Raw genomic sequence first — 22,613 nt, 5'->3', positions numbered from 1 at the left:
TCTCCAGAACGAGCCTGACTGGCAGTCAGAAATCAAGGCTCTGAAGCACGAGCTCAGCCGTGAGCAGGCAGAGAAGGAGGCTGGCTCCAGTAGAATCAAGGAGCTGGAGAGACAGCTCAAGGTCACAGAAGAGAAGTGGGTGACCAAACATGAGGCCAGAATTGTCTATACGGATCAGGTGATCAACAGTCTCAGCAGTCAGAATATGGCACTGGAAGCCAGCAACCAGAGGCTCATCTCCGTGCAGCAAGCCATCGAGGCAAGGATCCTCCAGAACAAGACTGAGTGGGAGACGAAAGTTAACACTCTGGAGGACCATCTCAGTAGTGAGCAGGCTGAGAAGGAGGCTGGCTTCACAAAAATCAAGGAGCTGGAGAAACTGGTCAGCAATACTGAGCAGATGTGGGCGGCCAAGCATGAGGCAGACATACTAAAGCTGCTCATTCTGAAACAGATCAAGCTTCAGGTAAGTCACATCAGCTCTGTTTGATCTGAATAAGAATTTGTTGCACTTTAAGTTTGTTTCTTATTCAGACTTTCGAAAGAGAAAATATCTAAACACTTGTCGTCTCTGTCTTTTCAGGAACTGGCCTTGATGACAGATAAGGACAAGGCAAGGATTCAAAAGGAGCAAAAGAAAGCAAAGAAAGAGGCAGAGAAGAGGCAAAAGAAGGAGCTGCAAGAGAAGAAGAGGCAGGAGCAGAGAGACAAACTAGACAGAGAGAAGGAGGAGAAGCGGCAAAGGAAATGAAGAAAATATTTACATTTAGGGCATTTAGCCGATGCTTTTGTCCAAAGCAACTTACAATAAGTACATTTGTCACAAGAGAGAAACCATTCTTAAAAAAATAAAGACATTTGAAATTGAATCAATCATCTCTTGTTTCTTCCTCAATACACCCTGGTGTTCATTTTGTAAGTCATGGTTCCATATAGAGTCAAATATATGATGTGTATATGATGTGATTGAAAGCTAGTAATGTCCAATGGGTGCAGGTCGAGGAGGGCATGCAGTGTCCTCGAGCTCTCAGTCAGGCTCCACCCCTCGCTCCTACTAATATGGTCACTTCTGATTTTAAAAAACAAGATGTATTTTCAGACTTTCATTCTTCACATTTTAGATTCACATCTAAAAAGAAATGATTGTAGGGCTCATATCATGGAAAACTGTTTGTTTAATATCACATTTAACTGACAGTGTCTGTGATGTCCCATGTGACAGCTTCTGTGATGTCACATGTGACAGTGTCTATGATGTCAAATGTGACAGTGTCTATGATGTCATATTTGACTTTGATTGTTTAATGTAATTTATCTTTACTTCAAAGCCATCACTACCAGGTTCAGTGCCTGTAAGAGTTATGGAGGAGACCTTATGAGCGAAACAGCTCCAAAACTAGACCACAGATCCACAAATCTTCAATACACGAGACCGTCAGAAGACAGTATATACTTCAGTACACATATATAATACCCCTATATTTAGCCAACATGCCAAAGAACAAGTCAGGAAGGGTAAGGTTTCTAAGCAGGACACATCGACGATTTTATTTTATTTTTCCAATGTTTGTCTCAAACTCAAAAATATTTTTTCTGTGAGGGGATGGACTTTAAATGAACCCATCACATTGGTGCTAATGCTAGAATGCTAGCAGTAGCATACTAGTGATTTTTTTTAATTTGTGTGTGCACTGCGTGGTGAAATCTCTCGCAAGTCACGTAATTAAACGTAAACGTAATTGTTGACAATAATAATAAATATTGTAGTTAATTAGTTATATCATTAGCTATATATTGTTTGTTTTTCATTTAATCAATAATCGTGTAAATCCTGAAACCGTGATATTTCCTCTGGCTCTGCGCGAAAATTTCATATCGTGACATCCATAGTATGTAGAGACTGTATTTAACAGAATTGAAGAAACTGTATTTAAATGTACTGGTGGTTAAATCAATGATTTGTTGGTCTGGTTCATCAACATTTAATTCAAAGTGAGTGTGGGACTGTGTTTTTAACTGTTATATGTTTGTTCGTGTCTTTCAGGTGCCAGACCACGAGAAATTGTTTGAGGACCTCCTTGAGGAAAAGCAGAATTTGGATTCTAAGAATATGCATCTGGCTCATGAAAATGCCAGTCTGAAGATCGCCATGTCCTGCAAAGAAGCTTCATGGAAAAAGGAAAAGGAGAGCATTCAGAATGCAGATTATGAAAAACTCAAGGAAGAACTACAGCTCGACCTTAAGGATGCCAAGAAAGAGTTGAGGCTCCAAGAGAAGGACTACAGGTCCTTGAGTACTCGTTGTCAAAGCCAGCAGGCAGAGATCCACAAGATCAGACGTGACCTCAAGCAAAGGTGCAACCACGTCAATGAGCTGGAGTACTCCATTAAACAGAGGGAACAGGTGATCGACAGGACAGTGCATGAGAAAATGGCACTGGAAGAGGAAATCAATGAGCTCACAACCAAGCTCAAAGCTATGGGGACAAAAGTTCTCCAGAACGAGCCTGACTGGCAGTCAGAAATCAAGGCTCTGAAGCACGAGCTCAGCCGTGAGCAGGCAGAGAAGGAGGCTGGCTCCAGTAGAATCAAGGAGCTGGAGAGACAGCTCAAGGTCACAGAAGAGAAGTGGGTGACCAAACATGAGGCCAGAATTGTCTATACGGATCAGGTGATCAACAGTCTCAGCAGTCAGAATATGGCACTGGAAGCCAGCAACCAGAGGCTCATCTCCGTGCAGCAAGCCATCGAGGCAAGGATCCTCCAGAACAAGACTGAGTGGGAGACGAAAGTTAACACTCTGGAGGACCATCTCAGTAGTGAGCAGGCTGAGAAGGAGGCTGGCTTCACAAAAATCAAGGAGCTGGAGAAACTGGTCAGCAATACTGAGCAGATGTGGGCGGCCAAGCATGAGGCAGACATACTAAAGCTGCTCATTCTGAAACAGATCAAGCTTCAGGTAAGTCACATCAGCTCTGTTTGATCTGAATAAGAATTTGTTGCACTTTAAGTTTGTTTCTTATTCAGACTTTCGAAAGAGAAAATATCTAAACACTTGTCGTCTCTGTCTTTTCAGGAACTGGCCTTGATGACAGATAAGGACAAGGCAAGGATTCAAAAGGAGCAAAAGAAAGCAAAGAAAGAGGCAGAGAAGAGGCAAAAGAAGGAGCTGCAAGAGAAGAAGAGGCAGGAGCAGAGAGACAAACTAGACAGAGAGAAGGAGGAGAAGCGGCAAAGGAAATGAAGAAAATATTTACATTTAGGGCATTTAGCCGATGCTTTTGTCCAAAGCAACTTACAATAAGTACATTTGTCACAAGAGAGAAACCATTCTTAAAAAAATAAAGACATTTGAAATTGAATCAATCATCTCTTGTTTCTTCCTCAATACACCCTGGTGTTCATTTTGTAAGTCATGGTTCCATATAGAGTCAAATATATGATGTGTATATGATGTGATTGAAAGCTAGTAATGTCCAATGGGTGCAGGTCGAGGAGGGCATGCAGTGTCCTCGAGCTCTCAGTCAGGCTCCACCCCTCGCTCCTACTAATGTGGTCACTTCTGATTTTAAAAAACAAGATGTATTTTCAGACTTTCATTCTTCACATTTTAGATTCACATCTAAAAAGAAATGATTGTAGGGCTCATATCATGGAAAACTGTTTGTTTAATATCACATTTAACTGACAGTGTCTGTGATGTCCCATGTGACAGCTTCTGTGATGTCACATGTGACAGTGTCTATGATGTCAAATGTGACAGTGTCTATGATGTCATATTTGACTTTGATTGTTTAATGTAATTTATCTTTACTTCAAAGCCATCACTACCAGGTTCAGTGCCTGTAAGAGTTATGGAGGAGACCTTATGAGCGAAACAGCTCCAAAACTAGACCACAGATCCACAAATCTTCAATACACGAGACCGTCAGAAGACAGTATATACTTCAGTACACATATATAATACCCCTATATTTAGCCAACATGCCAAAGAACAAGTCAGGAAGGGTAAGGTTTCTAAGCAGGACACATCGACGATTTTATTTTATTTTTCCAATGTTTGTCTCAAACTCAAAAATATTTTTTCTGTGAGGGGATGGACTTTAAATGAACCCATCACATTGGTGCTAATGCTAGAATGCTAGCAGTAGCATACTAGTGATTTTTTTTAATTTGTGTGTGCACTGCGTGGTGAAATCTCTCGCAAGTCACGTAATTAAACGTAAACGTAATTGTTGACAATAATAATAAATATTGTAGTTAATTAGTTATATCATTAGCTATATATTGTTTGTTTTTCATTTAATCAATAATCGTGTAAATCCTGAAACCGTGATATTTCCTCTGGCTCTGCGCCAAAATTTCATATCGTGACATCCATAGTATGTAGAGACTGTATTTAACAGAATTGAAGAAACTGTATTTAAATGTACTGGTGGTTAAATCAATGATTTGTTGGTCTGGTTCATCAACATTTAATTCAAAGTGAGTGTGGGACTGTGTTTTTAACTGTTATATGTTTGTTCGTGTCTTTCAGGTGCCAGACCACGAGAAATTGTTTGAGGACCTCCTTGAGGAAAAGCAGAATTTGGATTCTAAGAATATGCATCTGGCTCATGAAAATGCCAGTCTGAAGATCGCCATGTCCTGCAAAGAAGCTTCATGGAAAAAGGAAAAGGAGAGCATTCAGAATGCAGATTATGAAAAACTCAAGGAAGAACTACAGCTCGACCTTAAGGATGCCAAGAAAGAGTTGAGGCTCCAAGAGAAGGACTACAGGTCCTTGAGTACTCGTTGTCAAAGCCAGCAGGCAGAGATCCACAAGATCAGACGTGACCTCAAGCAAAGGTGCAACCACGTCAATGAGCTGGAGTACTCCATTAAACAGAGGGAACAGGTGATCGACAGGACAGTGCATGAGAAAATGGCACTGGAAGAGGAAATCAATGAGCTCACAACCAAGCTCAAAGCTATGGGGACAAAAGTTCTCCAGAACGAGCCTGACTGGCAGTCAGAAATCAAGGCTCTGAAGCACGAGCTCAGCCGTGAGCAGGCAGAGAAGGAGGCTGGCTCCAGTAGAATCAAGGAGCTGGAGAGACAGCTCAAGGTCACAGAAGAGAAGTGGGTGACCAAACATGAGGCCAGAATTGTCTATACGGATCAGGTGATCAACAGTCTCAGCAGTCAGAATATGGCACTGGAAGCCAGCAACCAGAGGCTCATCTCCGTGCAGCAAGCCATCGAGGCAAGGATCCTCCAGAACAAGACTGAGTGGGAGACGAAAGTTAACACTCTGGAGGACCATCTCAGTAGTGAGCAGGCTGAGAAGGAGGCTGGCTTCACAAAAATCAAGGAGCTGGAGAAACTGGTCAGCAATACTGAGCAGATGTGGGCGGCCAAGCATGAGGCAGACATACTAAAGCTGCTCATTCTGAAACAGATCAAGCTTCAGGTAAGTCACATCAGCTCTGTTTGATCTGAATAAGAATTTGTTGCACTTTAAGTTTGTTTCTTATTCAGACTTTCGAAAGAGAAAATATCTAAACACTTGTCGTCTCTGTCTTTTCAGGAACTGGCCTTGATGACAGATAAGGACAAGGCAAGGATTCAAAAGGAGCAAAAGAAAGCAAAGAAAGAGGCAGAGAAGAGGCAAAAGAAGGAGCTGCAAGAGAAGAAGAGGCAGGAGCAGAGAGACAAACTAGACAGAGAGAAGGAGGAGAAGCGGCAAAGGAAATGAAGAAAATATTTACATTTAGGGCATTTAGCCGATGCTTTTGTCCAAAGCAACTTACAATAAGTACATTTGTCACAAGAGAGAAACCATTCTTAAAAAAATAAAGACATTTGAAATTGAATCAATCATCTCTTGTTTCTTCCTCAATACACCCTGGTGTTCATTTTGTAAGTCATGGTTCCATATAGAGTCAAATATATGATGTGTATATGATGTGATTGAAAGCTAGTAATGTCCAATGGGTGCAGGTCGAGGAGGGCATGCAGTGTCCTCGAGCTCTCAGTCAGGCTCCACCCCTCGCTCCTACTAATGTGGTCACTTCTGATTTTAAAAAACAAGATGTATTTTCAGACTTTCATTCTTCACATTTTAGATTCACATCTAAAAAGAAATGATTGTAGGGCTCATATCATGGAAAACTGTTTGTTTAATATCACATTTAACTGACAGTGTCTGTGATGTCCCATGTGACAGCTTCTGTGATGTCACATGTGACAGTGTCTATGATGTCAAATGTGACAGTGTCTATGATGTCATATTTGACTTTGATTGTTTAATGTAATTTATCTTTACTTCAAAGCCATCACTACCAGGTTCAGTGCCTGTAAGAGTTATGGAGGAGACCTTATGAGCGAAACAGCTCCAAAACTAGACCACAGATCCACAAATCTTCAATACACGAGACCGTCAGAAGACAGTATATACTTCAGTACACATATATAATACCCCTATATTTAGCCAACATGCCAAAGAACAAGTCAGGAAGGGTAAGGTTTCTAAGCAGGACACATCGACGATTTTATTTTATTTTTCCAATGTTTGTCTCAAACTCAAAAATATTTTTTCTGTGAGGGGATGGACTTTAAATGAACCCATCACATTGGTGCTAATGCTAGAATGCTAGCAGTAGCATACTAGTGATTTTTTTAAATTTGTGTGTGCACTGCGTGGTGAAATCTCTCGCAAGTCACGTAATTAAACGTAAACGTAATTGTTGACAATAATAATAAATATTGTAGTTAATTAGTTATATCATTAGCTATATATTGTTTGTTTTTCATTTAATCAATAATCGTGTAAATCCTGAAACCGTGATATTTCCTCTGGCTCTGCGCCAAAATTTCATATCGTGACATCCATAGTATGTAGAGACTGTATTTAACAGAATTGAAGAAACTGTATTTAAATGTACTGGTGGTTAAATCAATGATTTGTTGGTCTGGTTCATCAACATTTAATTCAAAGTGAGTGTGGGACTGTGTTTTTAACTGTTATATGTTTGTTCGTGTCTTTCAGGTGCCAGACCACGAGAAATTGTTTGAGGACCTCCTTGAGGAAAAGCAGAATTTGGATTCTAAGAATATGCATCTGGCTCATGAAAATGCCAGTCTGAAGATCGCCATGTCCTGCAAAGAAGCTTCATGGAAAAAGGAAAAGGAGAGCATTCAGAATGCAGATTATGAAAAACTCAAGGAAGAACTACAGCTCGACCTTAAGGATGCCAAGAAAGAGTTGAGGCTCCAAGAGAAGGACTACAGGTCCTTGAGTACTCGTTGTCAAAGCCAGCAGGCAGAGATCCACAAGATCAGACGTGACCTCAAGCAAAGGTGCAACCACGTCAATGAGCTGGAGTACTCCATTAAACAGAGGGAACAGGTGATCGACAGGACAGTGCATGAGAAAATGGCACTGGAAGAGGAAATCAATGAGCTCACAACCAAGCTCAAAGCTATGGGGACAAAAGTTCTCCAGAACGAGCCTGACTGGCAGTCAGAAATCAAGGCTCTGAAGCACGAGCTCAGCCGTGAGCAGGCAGAGAAGGAGGCTGGCTCCAGTAGAATCAAGGAGCTGGAGAGACAGCTCAAGGTCACAGAAGAGAAGTGGGTGACCAAACATGAGGCCAGAATTGTCTATACGGATCAGGTGATCAACAGTCTCAGCAGTCAGAATATGGCACTGGAAGCCAGCAACCAGAGGCTCATCTCCGTGCAGCAAGCCATCGAGGCAAGGATCCTCCAGAACAAGACTGAGTGGGAGACGAAAGTTAACACTCTGGAGGACCATCTCAGTAGTGAGCAGGCTGAGAAGGAGGCTGGCTTCACAAAAATCAAGGAGCTGGAGAAACTGGTCAGCAATACTGAGCAGATGTGGGCGGCCAAGCATGAGGCAGACATACTAAAGCTGCTCATTCTGAAACAGATCAAGCTTCAGGTAAGTCACATCAGCTCTGTTTGATCTGAATAAGAATTTGTTGCACTTTAAGTTTGTTTCTTATTCAGACTTTCGAAAGAGAAAATATCTAAACACTTGTCGTCTCTGTCTTTTCAGGAACTGGCCTTGATGACAGATAAGGACAAGGCAAGGATTCAAAAGGAGCAAAAGAAAGCAAAGAAAGAGGCAGAGAAGAGGCAAAAGAAGGAGCTGCAAGAGAAGAAGAGGCAGGAGCAGAGAGACAAACTAGACAGAGAGAAGGAGGAGAAGCGGCAAAGGAAATGAAGAAAATATTTACATTTAGGGCATTTAGCCGATGCTTTTGTCCAAAGCAACTTACAATAAGTACATTTGTCACAAGAGAGAAACCATTCTTAAAAAAATAAAGACATTTGAAATTGAATCAATCATCTCTTGTTTCTTCCTCAATACACCCTGGTGTTCATTTTGTAAGTCATGGTTCCATATAGAGTCAAATATATGATGTGTATATGATGTGATTGAAAGCTAGTAATGTCCAATGGGTGCAGGTCGAGGAGGGCATGCAGTGTCCTCGAGCTCTCAGTCAGGCTCCACCCCTCGCTCCTACTAATGTGGTCACTTCTGATTTTAAAAAACAAGATGTATTTTCAGACTTTCATTCTTCACATTTTAGATTCACATCTAAAAAGAAATGATTGTAGGGCTCATATCATGGAAAACTGTTTGTTTAATATCACATTTAACTGACAGTGTCTGTGATGTCCCATGTGACAGCTTCTGTGATGTCACATGTGACAGTGTCTATGATGTCAAATGTGACAGTGTCTATGATGTCATATTTGACTTTGATTGTTTAATGTAATTTATCTTTACTTCAAAGCCATCACTACCAGGTTCAGTGCCTGTAAGAGTTATGGAGGAGACCTTATGAGCGAAACAGCTCCAAAACTAGACCACAGATCCACAAATCTTCAATACACGAGACCGTCAGAAGACAGTATATACTTCAGTACACATATATAATACCCCTATATTTAGCCAACATGCCAAAGAACAAGTCAGGAAGGGTAAGGTTTCTAAGCAGGACACATCGACGATTTTATTTTATTTTTCCAATGTTTGTCTCAAACTCAAAAATATTTTTTCTGTGAGGGGATGGACTTTAAATGAACCCATCACATTGGTGCTAATGCTAGAATGCTAGCAGTAGCATACTAGTGATTTTTTTAAATTTGTGTGTGCACTGCGTGGTGAAATCTCTCGCAAGTCACGTAATTAAACGTAAACGTAATTGTTGACAATAATAATAAATATTGTAGTTAATTAGTTATATCATTAGCTATATATTGTTTGTTTTTCATTTAATCAATAATCGTGTAAATCCTGAAACCGTGATATTTCCTCTGGCTCTGCGCCAAAATTTCATATCGTGACATCCATAGTATGTAGAGACTGTATTTAACAGAATTGAAGAAACTGTATTTAAATGTACTGGTGGTTAAATCAATGATTTGTTGGTCTGGTTCATCAACATTTAATTCAAAGTGAGTGTGGGACTGTGTTTTTAACTGTTATATGTTTGTTCGTGTCTTTCAGGTGCCAGACCACGAGAAATTGTTTGAGGACCTCCTTGAGGAAAAGCAGAATTTGGATTCTAAGAATATGCATCTGGCTCATGAAAATGCCAGTCTGAAGATCGCCATGTCCTGCAAAGAAGCTTCATGGAAAAAGGAAAAGGAGAGCATTCAGAATGCAGATTATGAAAAACTCAAGGAAGAACTACAGCTCGACCTTAAGGATGCCAAGAAAGAGTTGAGGCTCCAAGAGAAGGACTACAGGTCCTTGAGTACTCGTTGTCAAAGCCAGCAGGCAGAGATCCACAAGATCAGACGTGACCTCAAGCAAAGGTGCAACCACGTCAATGAGCTGGAGTACTCCATTAAACAGAGGGAACAGGTGATCGACAGGACAGTGCATGAGAAAATGGCACTGGAAGAGGAAATCAATGAGCTCACAACCAAGCTCAAAGCTATGGGGACAAAAGTTCTCCAGAACGAGCCTGACTGGCAGTCAGAAATCAAGGCTCTGAAGCACGAGCTCAGCCGTGAGCAGGCAGAGAAGGAGGCTGGCTCCAGTAGAATCAAGGAGCTGGAGAGACAGCTCAAGGTCACAGAAGAGAAGTGGGTGACCAAACATGAGGCCAGAATTGTCTATACGGATCAGGTGATCAACAGTCTCAGCAGTCAGAATATGGCACTGGAAGCCAGCAACCAGAGGCTCATCTCCGTGCAGCAAGCCATCGAGGCAAGGATCCTCCAGAACAAGACTGAGTGGGAGACGAAAGTTAACACTCTGGAGGACCATCTCAGTAGTGAGCAGGCTGAGAAGGAGGCTGGCTTCACAAAAATCAAGGAGCTGGAGAAACTGGTCAGCAATACTGAGCAGATGTGGGCGGCCAAGCATGAGGCAGACATACTAAAGCTGCTCATTCTGAAACAGATCAAGCTTCAGGTAAGTCACATCAGCTCTGTTTGATCTGAATAAGAATTTGTTGCACTTTAAGTTTGTTTCTTATTCAGACTTTCGAAAGAGAAAATATCTAAACACTTGTCGTCTCTGTCTTTTCAGGAACTGGCCTTGATGACAGATAAGGACAAGGCAAGGATTCAAAAGGAGCAAAAGAAAGCAAAGAAAGAGGCAGAGAAGAGGCAAAAGAAGGAGCTGCAAGAGAAGAAGAGGCAGGAGCAGAGAGACAAACTAGACAGAGAGAAGGAGGAGAAGCGGCAAAGGAAATGAAGAAAATATTTACATTTAGGGCATTTAGCCGATGCTTTTGTCCAAAGCAACTTACAATAAGTACATTTGTCACAAGAGAGAAACCATTCTTAAAAAAATAAAGACATTTGAAATTGAATCAATCATCTCTTGTTTCTTCCTCAATACACCCTGGTGTTCATTTTGTAAGTCATGGTTCCATATAGAGTCAAATATATGATGTGTATATGATGTGATTGAAAGCTAGTAATGTCCAATGGGTGCAGGTCGAGGAGGGCATGCAGTGTCCTCGAGCTCTCAGTCAGGCTCCACCCCTCGCTCCTACTAATGTGGTCACTTCTGATTTTAAAAAACAAGATGTATTTTCAGACTTTCATTCTTCACATTTTAGATTCACATCTAAAAAGAAATGATTGTAGGGCTCATATCATGGAAAACTGTTTGTTTAATATCACATTTAACTGACAGTGTCTGTGATGTCCCATGTGACAGCTTCTGTGATGTCACATGTGACAGTGTCTATGATGTCAAATGTGACAGTGTCTATGATGTCATATTTGACTTTGATTGTTTAATGTAATTTATCTTTACTTCAAAGCCATCACTACCAGGCTCAGTGCCTATAAGAGTTATGGAGGAGACCTTATGAGCGAAACAGCTCCAAAACTAGACCACAGATCCACAAATCTTCAATACACGAGACCGTCAGAAGACAGTATATACTTCAGTACACATATATAATACCCCTATATTTAGCCAACATGCCAAAGAACAAGTCAGGAAGGGTAAGGTTTCTAAGCAGGACACATCGACGATTTTATTTTATTTTTCCAATGTTTGTCTCAAACTCAAAAATATTTTTTCTGTGAGGGGATGGACTTTAAATGAACCCATCACATTGGTGCTAATGCTAGAATGCTAGCAGTAGCATACTAGTGATTTTTTTAAATTTGTGTGTGCACTGCGTGGTGAAATCTCTCGCAAGTCACGTAATTAAACGTAAACGTAATTGTTGACAATAATAATAAATATTGTAGTTAATTAGTTATATCATTAGCTATATATTGTTTGTTTTTCATTTAATCAATAATCGTGTAAATCCTGAAACCGTGATATTTCCTCTGGCTCTGCGCCAAAATTTCATATCGTGACATCCATAGTATGTAGAGACTGTATTTAACAGAATTGAAGAAACTGTATTTAAATGTACTGGTGGTTAAATCAATGATTTATTGGTCTGGTTCATCAACATTTAATTCAAAGTGAGTGTGGGACTGTGTTTTTAACTGTTATATGTTTGTTCGTGTCTTTCAGGTGCCAGACCACGAGAAATTGTTTGAGGACCTCCTTGAGGAAAAGCAGAATTTGGATTCTAAGAATATGCATCTGGCTCATGAAAATGCCAGTCTGAAGATCGCCATGTCCTGCAAAGAAGCTTCATGGAAAAAGGAAAAGGAGAGCATTCAGAATGCAGATTATGAAAAACTCAAGGAAGAACTACAGCTCGACCTTAAGGATGCCAAGAAAGAGTTGAGGCTCCAAGAGAAGGACTACAGGTCCTTGAGTACTCGTTGTCAAAGCCAGCAGGCAGAGATCCACAAGATCAGACGTGACCTCAAGCAAAGGTGCAACCACGTCAATGAGCTGGAGTACTCCATTAAACAGAGGGAACAGGTGATCGACAGGACAGTGCATGAGAAAATGGCACTGGAAGAGGAAATCAATGAGCTCACAACCAAGCTCAAAGCTATGGGGACAAAAGTTCTCCAGAACGAGCCTGACTGGCAGTCAGAAATCAAGGCTCTGAAGCACGAGCTCAGCCGTGAGCAGGCAGAGAAGGAGGCTGGCTCCAGTAGAATCAAGGAGCTGGAGAGACAGCTCAAGGTCACAGAAGAGAAGTGGGTGACCAAACATGAGGCCAGAATTGTCTATACGGATCAGGTGATCAACAGTCTCAGCAGTCAGAATATGGCACTGGAAGCCAGCAACCAGAGGCTCATCTCCGTGCAGCAAGCCATCGAGGCAAGGATCCTCCAGAACAAGACTGAGTGGGAGACGAAAGTTAACACTCTGGAGGACCATCTCAGTAGTGAGCAGGCTGAGAAGGAGGCTGGCTTCACAAAAATCAAGGAGCTGGAGAAACTGGTCAGCAATACTGAGCAGATGTGGGCGGCCAAGCATGAGGCAGACATACTAAAGCTGCTCATTCTGAAACAGATCAAGCTTCAGGTAAGTCACATCAGCTCTGTTTGATCTGAATAAGAATTTGTTGCACTTTAAGTTTGTTTCTTATTCAGACTTTCGAAAGAGAAAATATCTAAACACTTGTCGTCTCTGTCTTTTCAGGAACTGGCCTTGATGACAGATAAGGACAAGGCAAGGATTCAAAAGGAGCAAAAGAAAGCAAAGAAAGAGGCAGAGAAGAGGCAAAAGAAGGAGCTGCAAGAGAAGAAGAGGCAGGAGCAGAGAGACAAACTAGACAGAGAGAAGGAGGAGAAGCGGCAAAGGAAATGAAGAAAATATTTACATTTAGGGCATTTAGCCGATGCTTTTGTCCAAAGCAACTTACAATAAGTACATTTGTCACAAGAGAGAAACCATTCTTAAAAAAATAAAGACATTTGAAATTGAATCAATCATCTCTTGTTTCTTCCTCAATACACCCTGGTGTTCATTTTGTAAGTCATGGTTCCATATAGAGTCAAATATATGATGTGTATATGATGTGATTGAAAGCTAGTAATGTCCAATGGGTGCAGGTCGAGGAGGGCATGCAGTGTCCTCGAGCTCTCAGTCAGGCTCCACCCCTCGCTCCTACTAATGTGGTCACTTCTGATTTTAAAAAACAAGATGTATTTTCAGACTTTCATTCTTCACATTTTAGATTCACATCTAAAAAGAAATGATTGTAGGGCTCATATCATGGAAAACTGTTTGTTTAATATCACATTTAACTGACAGTGTCTGTGATGTCCCATGTGACAGCTTCTGTGATGTCACATGTGACAGTGTCTATGATGTCAAATGTGACAGTGTCTATGATGTCATATTTGACTTTGATTGTTTAATGTAATTTATCTTTACTTCAAAGCCATCACTACCAGGCTCAGTGCCTGTAAGAGTTATGGAGGAGACCTTATGAGCGAAACAGCTCCAAAACTAGACCACAGATCCACAAATCTTCAATACACGAGACCGTCAGAAGACAGTATATACTTCAGTACACATATATAATACCCCTATATTTAGCCAACATGCCAAAGAACAAGTCAGGAAGGGTAAGGTTTCTAAGCAGGACACATCGACGATTTTATTTTATTTTTCCAATGTTTGTCTCAAACTCAAAAATATTTTTTCTGTGAGGGGATGGACTTTAAATGAACCCATCACATTGGTGCTAATGCTAGAATGCTAGCAGTAGCATACTAGTGATTTTTTTTAATTTGTGTGTGCACTGCGTGGTGAAATCTCTCGCAAGTCACGTAATTAAACGTAAACGTAATTGTTGACAATAATAATAAATATTGTAGTTAATTAGTTATATCATTAGCTATATATTGTTTGTTTTTCATTTAATCAATAATCGTGTAAATCCTGAAACCGTGATATTTCCTCTGGCTCTGCGCCAAAATTTCATATCGTGACATCCATAGTATGTAGAGACTGTATTTAACAGAATTGAAGAAACTGTATTTAAATGTACTGGTGGTTAAATCAATGATTTGTTGGTCTGGTTCATCAACATTTAATTCAAAGTGAGTGTGGGACTGTGTTTTTAACTGTTATATGTTTGTTCGTGTCTTTCAGGTGCCAGACCACGAGAAATTGTTTGAGGACCTCCTTGAGGAAAAGCAGAATTTGGATTCTAAGAATATGCATCTGGCTCATGAAAATGCCAGTCTGAAGATCGCCATGTCCTGCAAAGAAGCTTCATGGAAAAAGGAAAAGGAGAGCATTCAGAATGCAGATTATGAAAAACTCAAGGAAGAACTACAGCTCGACCTTAAGGATGCCAAGAAAGAGTTGAGGCTCCAAGAGAAGGACTACAGGTCCTTGAGTACTCGTTGTCAAAGCCAGCAGGCAGAGATCCACAAGATCAGACGTGACCTCAAGCAAAGGTGCAACCACGTCAATGAGCTGGAGTACTCCATTAAACAGAGGGAACAGGTGATCGACAGGACAGTGCATGAGAAAATGGCACTGGAAGAGGAAATCAATGAGCTCACAACCAAGCTCAAAGCTATGGGGACAAAAGTTCTCCAGAACGAGCCTGACTGGCAGTCAGAAATCAAGGCTCTGAAGCACGAGCTCAGCCGTGAGCAGGCAGAGAAGGAGGCTGGCTCCAGTAGAATCAAGGAGCTGGAGAGACAGCTCAAGGTCACAGAAGAGAAGTGGGTGACCAAACATGAGGCCAGAATTGTCTATACGGATCAGGTGATCAACAGTCTCAGCAGTCAGAATATGGCACTGGAAGCCAGCAACCAGAGGCTCATCTCCGTGCAGCAAGCCATCGAGGCAAGGATCCTCCAGAACAAGACTGAGTGGGAGACGAAAGTTAACACTCTGGAGGACCATCTCAGTAGTGAGCAGGCTGAGAAGGAGGCTGGCTTCACAAAAATCAAGGAGCTGGAGAAACTGGTCAGCAATACTGAGCAGATGTGGGCGGCCAAGCATGAGGCAGACATACTAAAGCTGCTCATTCTGAAACAGATCAAGCTTCAGGTAAGTCACATCAGCTCTGTTTGATCTGAATAAGAATTTGTTGCACTTTAAGTTTGTTTCTTATTCAGACTTTCGAAAGAGAAAATATCTAAACACTTGTCGTCTCTGTCTTTTCAGGAACTGGCCTTGATGACAGATAAGGACAAGGCAAGGATTCAAAAGGAGCAAAAGAAAGCAAAGAAAGAGGCAGAGAAGAGGCAAAAGAAGGAGCTGCAAGAGAAGAAGAGGCAGGAGCAGAGAGACAAACTAGACAGAGAGAAGGAGGAGAAGCGGCAAAGGAAATGAAGAAAATATTTACATTTAGGGCATTTAGCCGATGCTTTTGTCCAAAGCAACTTACAATAAGTACATTTGTCACAAGAGAGAAACCATTCTTAAAAAAATAAAGACATTTGAAATTGAATCAATCATCTCTTGTTTCTTCCTCAATACACCCTGGTGTTCATTTTGTAAGTCATGGTTCCATATAGAGTCAAATATATGATGTGTATATGATGTGATTGAAAGCTAGTAATGTCCAATGGGTGCAGGTCGAGGAGGGCATGCAGTGTCCTCGAGCTCTCAGTCAGGCTCCACCCCTCGCTCCTACTAATGTGGTCACTTCTGATTTTAAAAAACAAGATGTATTTTCAGACTTTCATTCTTCACATTTTAGATTCACATCTAAAAAGAAATGATTGTAGGGCTCATATCATGGAAAACTGTTTGTTTAATATCACATTTAACTGACAGTGTCTGTGATGTCCCATGTGACAGCTTCTGTGATGTCACATGTGACAGTGTCTATGATGTCAAATGTGACAGTGTCTATGATGTCATATTTGACTTTGATTGTTTAATGTAATTTATCTTTACTTCAAAGCCATCACTACCAGGTTCAGTGCCTGTAAGAGTTATGGAGGAGACCTTATGAGCGAAACAGCTCCAAAACTAGACCACAGATCCACAAATCTTCAATACACGAGACCGTCAGAAGACAGTATATACTTCAGTACACATATATAATACCCCTATATTTAGCCAACATGCCAAAGAACAAGTCAGGAAGGGTAAGGTTTCTAAGCAGGACACATCGACGATTTTATTTTATTTTTCCAATGTTTGTCTCAAACTCAAAAATATTTTTTCTGTGAGGGGATGGACTTTAAATGAACCCATCACATTGGTGCTAATGCTAGAATGCTAGCAGTAGCATACTAGTGATTTTTTTTAATTTGTGTGTGCACTGCGTGGTGAAATCTCTCGCAAGTCACGTAATTAAACGTAAACGTAATTGTTGACAATAATAATAAATATTGTAGTTAATTAGTTATATCATTAGCTATATATTGTTTGTTTTTCATTTAATCAATAATCGTGTAAATCCTGAAACCGTGATATTTCCTCTGGCTCTGCGCCAAAATTTCATATCGTGACATCCATAGTATGTAGAGACTGTATTTAACAGAATTGAAGAAACTGTATTTAAATGTACTGGTGGTTAAATCAATGATTTGTTGGTCTGGTTCATCAACATTTAATTCAAAGTGAGTGTGGGACTGTGTTTTTAACTGTTATATGTTTGTTCGTGTCTTTCAGGTGCCAGACCACGAGAAATTGTTTGAGGACCTCCTTGAGGAAAAGCAGAATTTGGATTCTAAGAATATGCATCTGGCTCATGAAAATGCCAGTCTGAAGATCGCCATGTCCTGCAAAGAAGCTTCATGGAAAAAGGAAAAGGAGAGCATTCAGAATGCAGATTATGAAAAACTCAAGGAAGAACTACAGCTCGACCTTAAGGATGCCAAGAAAGAGTTGAGGCTCCAAGAGAAGGACTACAGGTCCTTGAGTACTCGTTGTCAAAGCCAGCAGGCAGAGATCCACAAGATCAGACGTGACCTCAAGCAAAGGTGCAACCACGTCAATGAGCTGGAGTACTCCATTAAACAGAGGGAACAGGTGATCGACAGGACAGTGCATGAGAAAATGGCACTGGAAGAGGAAATCAATGAGCTCACAACCAAGCTCAAAGCTATGGGGACAAAAGTTCTCCAGAACGAGCCTGACTGGCAGTCAGAAATCAAGGCTCTGAAGCACGAGCTCAGCCGTGAGCAGGCAGAGAAGGAGGCTGGCTCCAGTAGAATCAAGGAGCTGGAGAGACAGCTCAAGGTCACAGAAGAGAAGTGGGTGACCAAACATGAGGCCAGAATTGTCTATACGGATCAGGTGATCAACAGTCTCAGCAGTCAGAATATGGCACTGGAAGCCAGCAACCAGAGGCTCATCTCCGTGCAGCAAGCCATCGAGGCAAGGATCCTCCAGAACAAGACTGAGTGGGAGACGAAAGTTAACACTCTGGAGGACCATCTCAGTAGTGAGCAGGCTGAGAAGGAGGCTGGCTTCACAAAAATCAAGGAGCTGGAGAAACTGGTCAGCAATACTGAGCAGATGTGGGCGGCCAAGCATGAGGCAGACATACTAAAGCTGCTCATTCTGAAACAGATCAAGCTTCAGGTAAGTCACATCAGCTCTGTTTGATCTGAATAAGAATTTGTTGCACTTTAAGTTTGTTTCTTATTCAGACTTTCGAAAGAGAAAATATCTAAACACTTGTCGTCTCTGTCTTTTCAGGAACTGGCCTTGATGACAGATAAGGACAAGGCAAGGATTCAAAAGGAGCAAAAGAAAGCAAAGAAAGAGGCAGAGAAGAGGCAAAAGAAGGAGCTGCAAGAGAAGAAGAGGCAGGAGCAGAGAGACAAACTAGACAGAGAGAAGGAGGAGAAGCGGCAAAGGAAATGAAGAAAATATTTACATTTAGGGCATTTAGCCGATGCTTTTGTCCAAAGCAACTTACAATAAGTACATTTGTCACAAGAGAGAAACCATTCTTAAAAAAATAAAGACATTTGAAATTGAATCAATCATCTCTTGTTTCTTCCTCAATACACCCTGGTGTTCATTTTGTAAGTCATGGTTCCATATAGAGTCAAATATATGATGTGTATATGATGTGATTGAAAGCTAGTAATGTCCAATGGGTGCAGGTCGAGGAGGGCATGCAGTGTCCTCGAGCTCTCAGTCAGGCTCCACCCCTCGCTCCTACTAATGTGGTCACTTCTGATTTTAAAAAACAAGATGTATTTTCAGACTTTCATTCTTCACATTTTAGATTCACATCTAAAAAGAAATGATTGTAGGGCTCATATCATGGAAAACTGTTTGTTTAATATCACATTTAACTGACAGTGTCTGTGATGTCCCATGTGACAGCTTCTGTGATGTCACATGTGACAGTGTCTATGATGTCAAATGTGACAGTGTCTATGATGTCATATTTGACTTTGATTGTTTAATGTAATTTATCTTTACTTCAAAGCCATCACTACCAGGTTCAGTGCCTGTAAGAGTTATGGAGGAGACCTTATGAGCGAAACAGCTCCAAAACTAGACCACAGATCCACAAATCTTCAATACACGAGACCGTCAGAAGACAGTATATACTTCAGTACACATATATAATACCCCTATATTTAGCCAACATGCCAAAGAACAAGTCAGGAAGGGTAAGGTTTCTAAGCAGGACACATCGACGATTTTATTTTATTTTTCCAATGTTTGTCTCAAACTCAAAAATATTTTTTCTGTGAGGGGATGGACTTTAAATGAACCCATCACATTGGTGCTAATGCTAGAATGCTAGCAGTAGCATACTAGTGATTTTTTTTAATTTGTGTGTGCACTGCGTGGTGAAATCTCTCGCAAGTCACGTAATTAAACGTAAACGTAATTGTTGACAATAATAATAAATATTGTAGTTAATTAGTTATATCATTAGCTATATATTGTTTGTTTTTCATTTAATCAATAATCGTGTAAATCCTGAAACCGTGATATTTCCTCTGGCTCTGCGCCAAAATTTCATATCGTGACATCCATAGTATGTAGAGACTGTATTTAACAGAATTTAAGAAACTGTATTTAAATGTACTGGTGGTTAAATCAATGATTTGTTGGTCTGGTTCATCAACATTTAATTCAAAGTGAGTGTGGGACTGTGTTTTTAACTGTTATATGTTTGTTCGTGTCTTTCAGGTGCCAGACCACGAGAAATTGTTTGAGGACCTCCTTGAGGAAAAGCAGAATTTGGATTCTAAGAATATGCATCTGGCTCATGAAAATGCCAGTCTGAAGATCGCCATGTCCTGCAAAGAAGCTTCATGGAAAAAGGAAAAGGAGAGCATTCAGAATGCAGATTATGAAAAACTCAAGGAAGAACTACAGCTCGACCTTAAGGATGCCAAGAAAGAGTTGAGGCTCCAAGAGAAGGACTACAGGTCCTTGAGTACTCGTTGTCAAAGCCAGCAGGCAGAGATCCACAAGATCAGACGTGACCTCAAGCAAAGGTGCAACCACGTCAATGAGCTGGAGTACTCCATTAAACAGAGGGAACAGGTGATCGACAGGACAGTGCATGAGAAAATGGCACTGGAAGAGGAAATCAATGAGCTCACAACCAAGCTCAAAGCTATGGGGACAAAAGTTGTCCAGAACGAGCCTGACTGGCAGTCAGAAATCAAGGCTCTGAAGCACGAGCTCAGCCGTGAGCAGGCAGAGAAGGAGGCTGGCTCCAGTAGAATCAAGGAGCTGGAGAGACAGCTCAAGGTCACAGAAGAGAAGTGGGTAACCAAACATGAGGCCAGAATTGTCTATACGGATCAGGTGATCAACAGTCTCAGCAGTCAGAATATGGCACTGGAAGCCAGCAACCAGAGGCTCATCTCCGTGCAGCAAGCCATCGAGGCAAGGATCCTCCAGAACAAGACTGAGTGGGAGACGAAAGTTAACACTCTGGAGGACCATCTCAGTAGTGAGCAGGCTGAGAAGGAGGCTGGCTTCACAAAAATCAAGGAGCTGGAGAAACTGGTCAGCAATACTGAGCAGATGTGGGCGGCCAAGCATGAGGCAGACATACTAAAGCTGCTCATTCTGAAACAGATCAAGCTTCAGGTAAGTCACATCAGCTCTGTTTGATCTGAATAAGAATTTGTTGCACTTTAAGTTTGTTTCTCATTCAGACTTTCGAAAGAGAAAATATCTAAACACTTGTCGTCTCTGTCTTTTCAGGAACTGGCCTTGATGACAGATAAGGACAAGGCAAGGATTCAAAAGGAGCAAAAGAAAGCAAAGAAAGAGGCAGAGAAGAGGCAAAAGAAGGAGCTGCAAGAGAAGAAGAGGCAGGAGCAGAGAGACAAACTAGACAGAGAGAAGGAGGAGAAGCGGCAAAGGAAATGAAGAAAATATTTACATTTAGGGCATTTAGCCGATGCTTTTGTCCAAAGCAACTTACAATAAGTACATTTGTCACAAGAGAGAAACCATTCTTAAAAAAATAAAGACATTTGAAATTGAATCAATCATCTCTTGTTTCTTCCTCAATACACCCTGGTGTTCATTTTGTAAGTCATGGTTCCATATAGAGTCAAATATATGATGTGTATATGATGTGATTGAAAGCTAGTAATGTCCAATGGGTGCAGGTCGAGGAGGGCATGCAGTGTCCTCGAGCTCTCAGTCAGGCTCCACCCCTCGCTCCTACTAATGTGGTCACTTCTGATTTTAAAAAACAAGATGTATTTTCAGACTTTCATTCTTCACATTTTAGATTCACATCTAAAAAGAAATGATTGTAGGGCTCATATCATGGAAAACTGTTTGTTTAATATCACATTTAACTGACAGTGTCTGTGATGTCCCATGTGACAGCTTCTGTGATGTCACATGTGACAGTGTCTATGATGTCAAATGTGACAGTGTCTATGATGTCATATTTGACTTTGATTGTTTAATGTAATTTATCTTTACTTCAAAGCCATCACTACCAGGCTCAGTGCCTATAAGAGTTATGGAGGAGACCTTATGAGCGAAACAGCTCCAAAACTAGACCACAGATCCACAAATCTTCAATACACGAGACCGTCAGAAGACAGTATATACTTCAGTACACATATATAATACCCCTATATTTAGCCAACATGCCAAAGAACAAGTCAGGAAGGGTAAGGTTTCTAAGCAGGACACATCGACGATTTTATTTTATTTTTCCAATGTTTGTCTCAAACTCAAAAATATTTTTTCTGTGAGGGGATGGACTTTAAATGAACCCATCACATTGGTGCTAATGCTAGAATGCTAGCAGTAGCATACTAGTGATTTTTTTTAATTTGTGTGTGCACTGCGTGGTGAAATCTCTCGCAAGTCACGTAATTAAACGTAAACGTAATTGTTGACAATAATAATAAATATTGTAGTTAATTAGTTATATCATTAGCTATATATTGTTTGTTTTTCATTTAATCAATAATCGTGTAAATCCTGAAACCGTGATATTTCCTCTGGCTCTGCGCCAAAATTTCATATCGTGACATCCATAGTATGTAGAGACTGTATTTAACAGAATTGAAGAAACTGTATTTAAATGTACTGGTGGTTAAATCAATGATTTATTGGTCTGGTTCATCAACATTTAATTCAAAGTGAGTGTGGGACTGTGTTTTTAACTGTTATATGTTTGTTCGTGTCTTTCAGGTGCCAGACCACCAGAAATTGTTTGAGGACTTCCTTGAGGAAAAGCAGAATTTGGATTCTAAGAATATGCATCTGGCTCATGAAAATGCCAGTCTGAAGATCGCCATGTCCTGCAAAGAAGCTTCATGGAAAAAGGAAAAGGAGAGCATGCAGAATGCAGATTATGAAAAACTCAAGGAAGAACTACAGCTCGACCTTAAGGATGCCAAGAAAGAGTTGAGGCTCCAAGAGAAGGACTACAGGTCCTTGAGTACTCGTTGTCAAAGCCAGCAGGCAGAGATCCACAAGATCAGACGTGACCTCAAGCAAAGGTGCAACCACGTCAATGAGCTGGAGTACTCCATTAAACAGAGGGAACAGGTGATCGACAGGACAGTGCATGAGAAAATGGCACTGGAAGAGGAAATCAATGAGCTCACAACCAAGCTCAAAGCTATGGGGACAAAAGTTCTCCAGAACGAGCCTGACTGGCAGTCAGAAATCAAGGCTCTGAAGCACGAGCTCAGCCGTGAGCAGCCAGAGAAGGAGGCTGGCTCCAGTAGAATCAAGGAGCTGGAGAGACAGCTCAAGGTCACAGAAGAGAAGTGGGTGACCAAACATGAGGCCAGAATTGTCTATACGGATC

Source organism: Paralichthys olivaceus, chromosome 7 (assembly GCF_024713975.1).
Source record: "Paralichthys olivaceus isolate ysfri-2021 chromosome 7, ASM2471397v2, whole genome shotgun sequence".
Taxonomy (NCBI): Eukaryota; Metazoa; Chordata; class Actinopteri; order Pleuronectiformes; family Paralichthyidae; genus Paralichthys; species Paralichthys olivaceus.
This window is presented reverse-complemented; position numbering follows the sequence as displayed.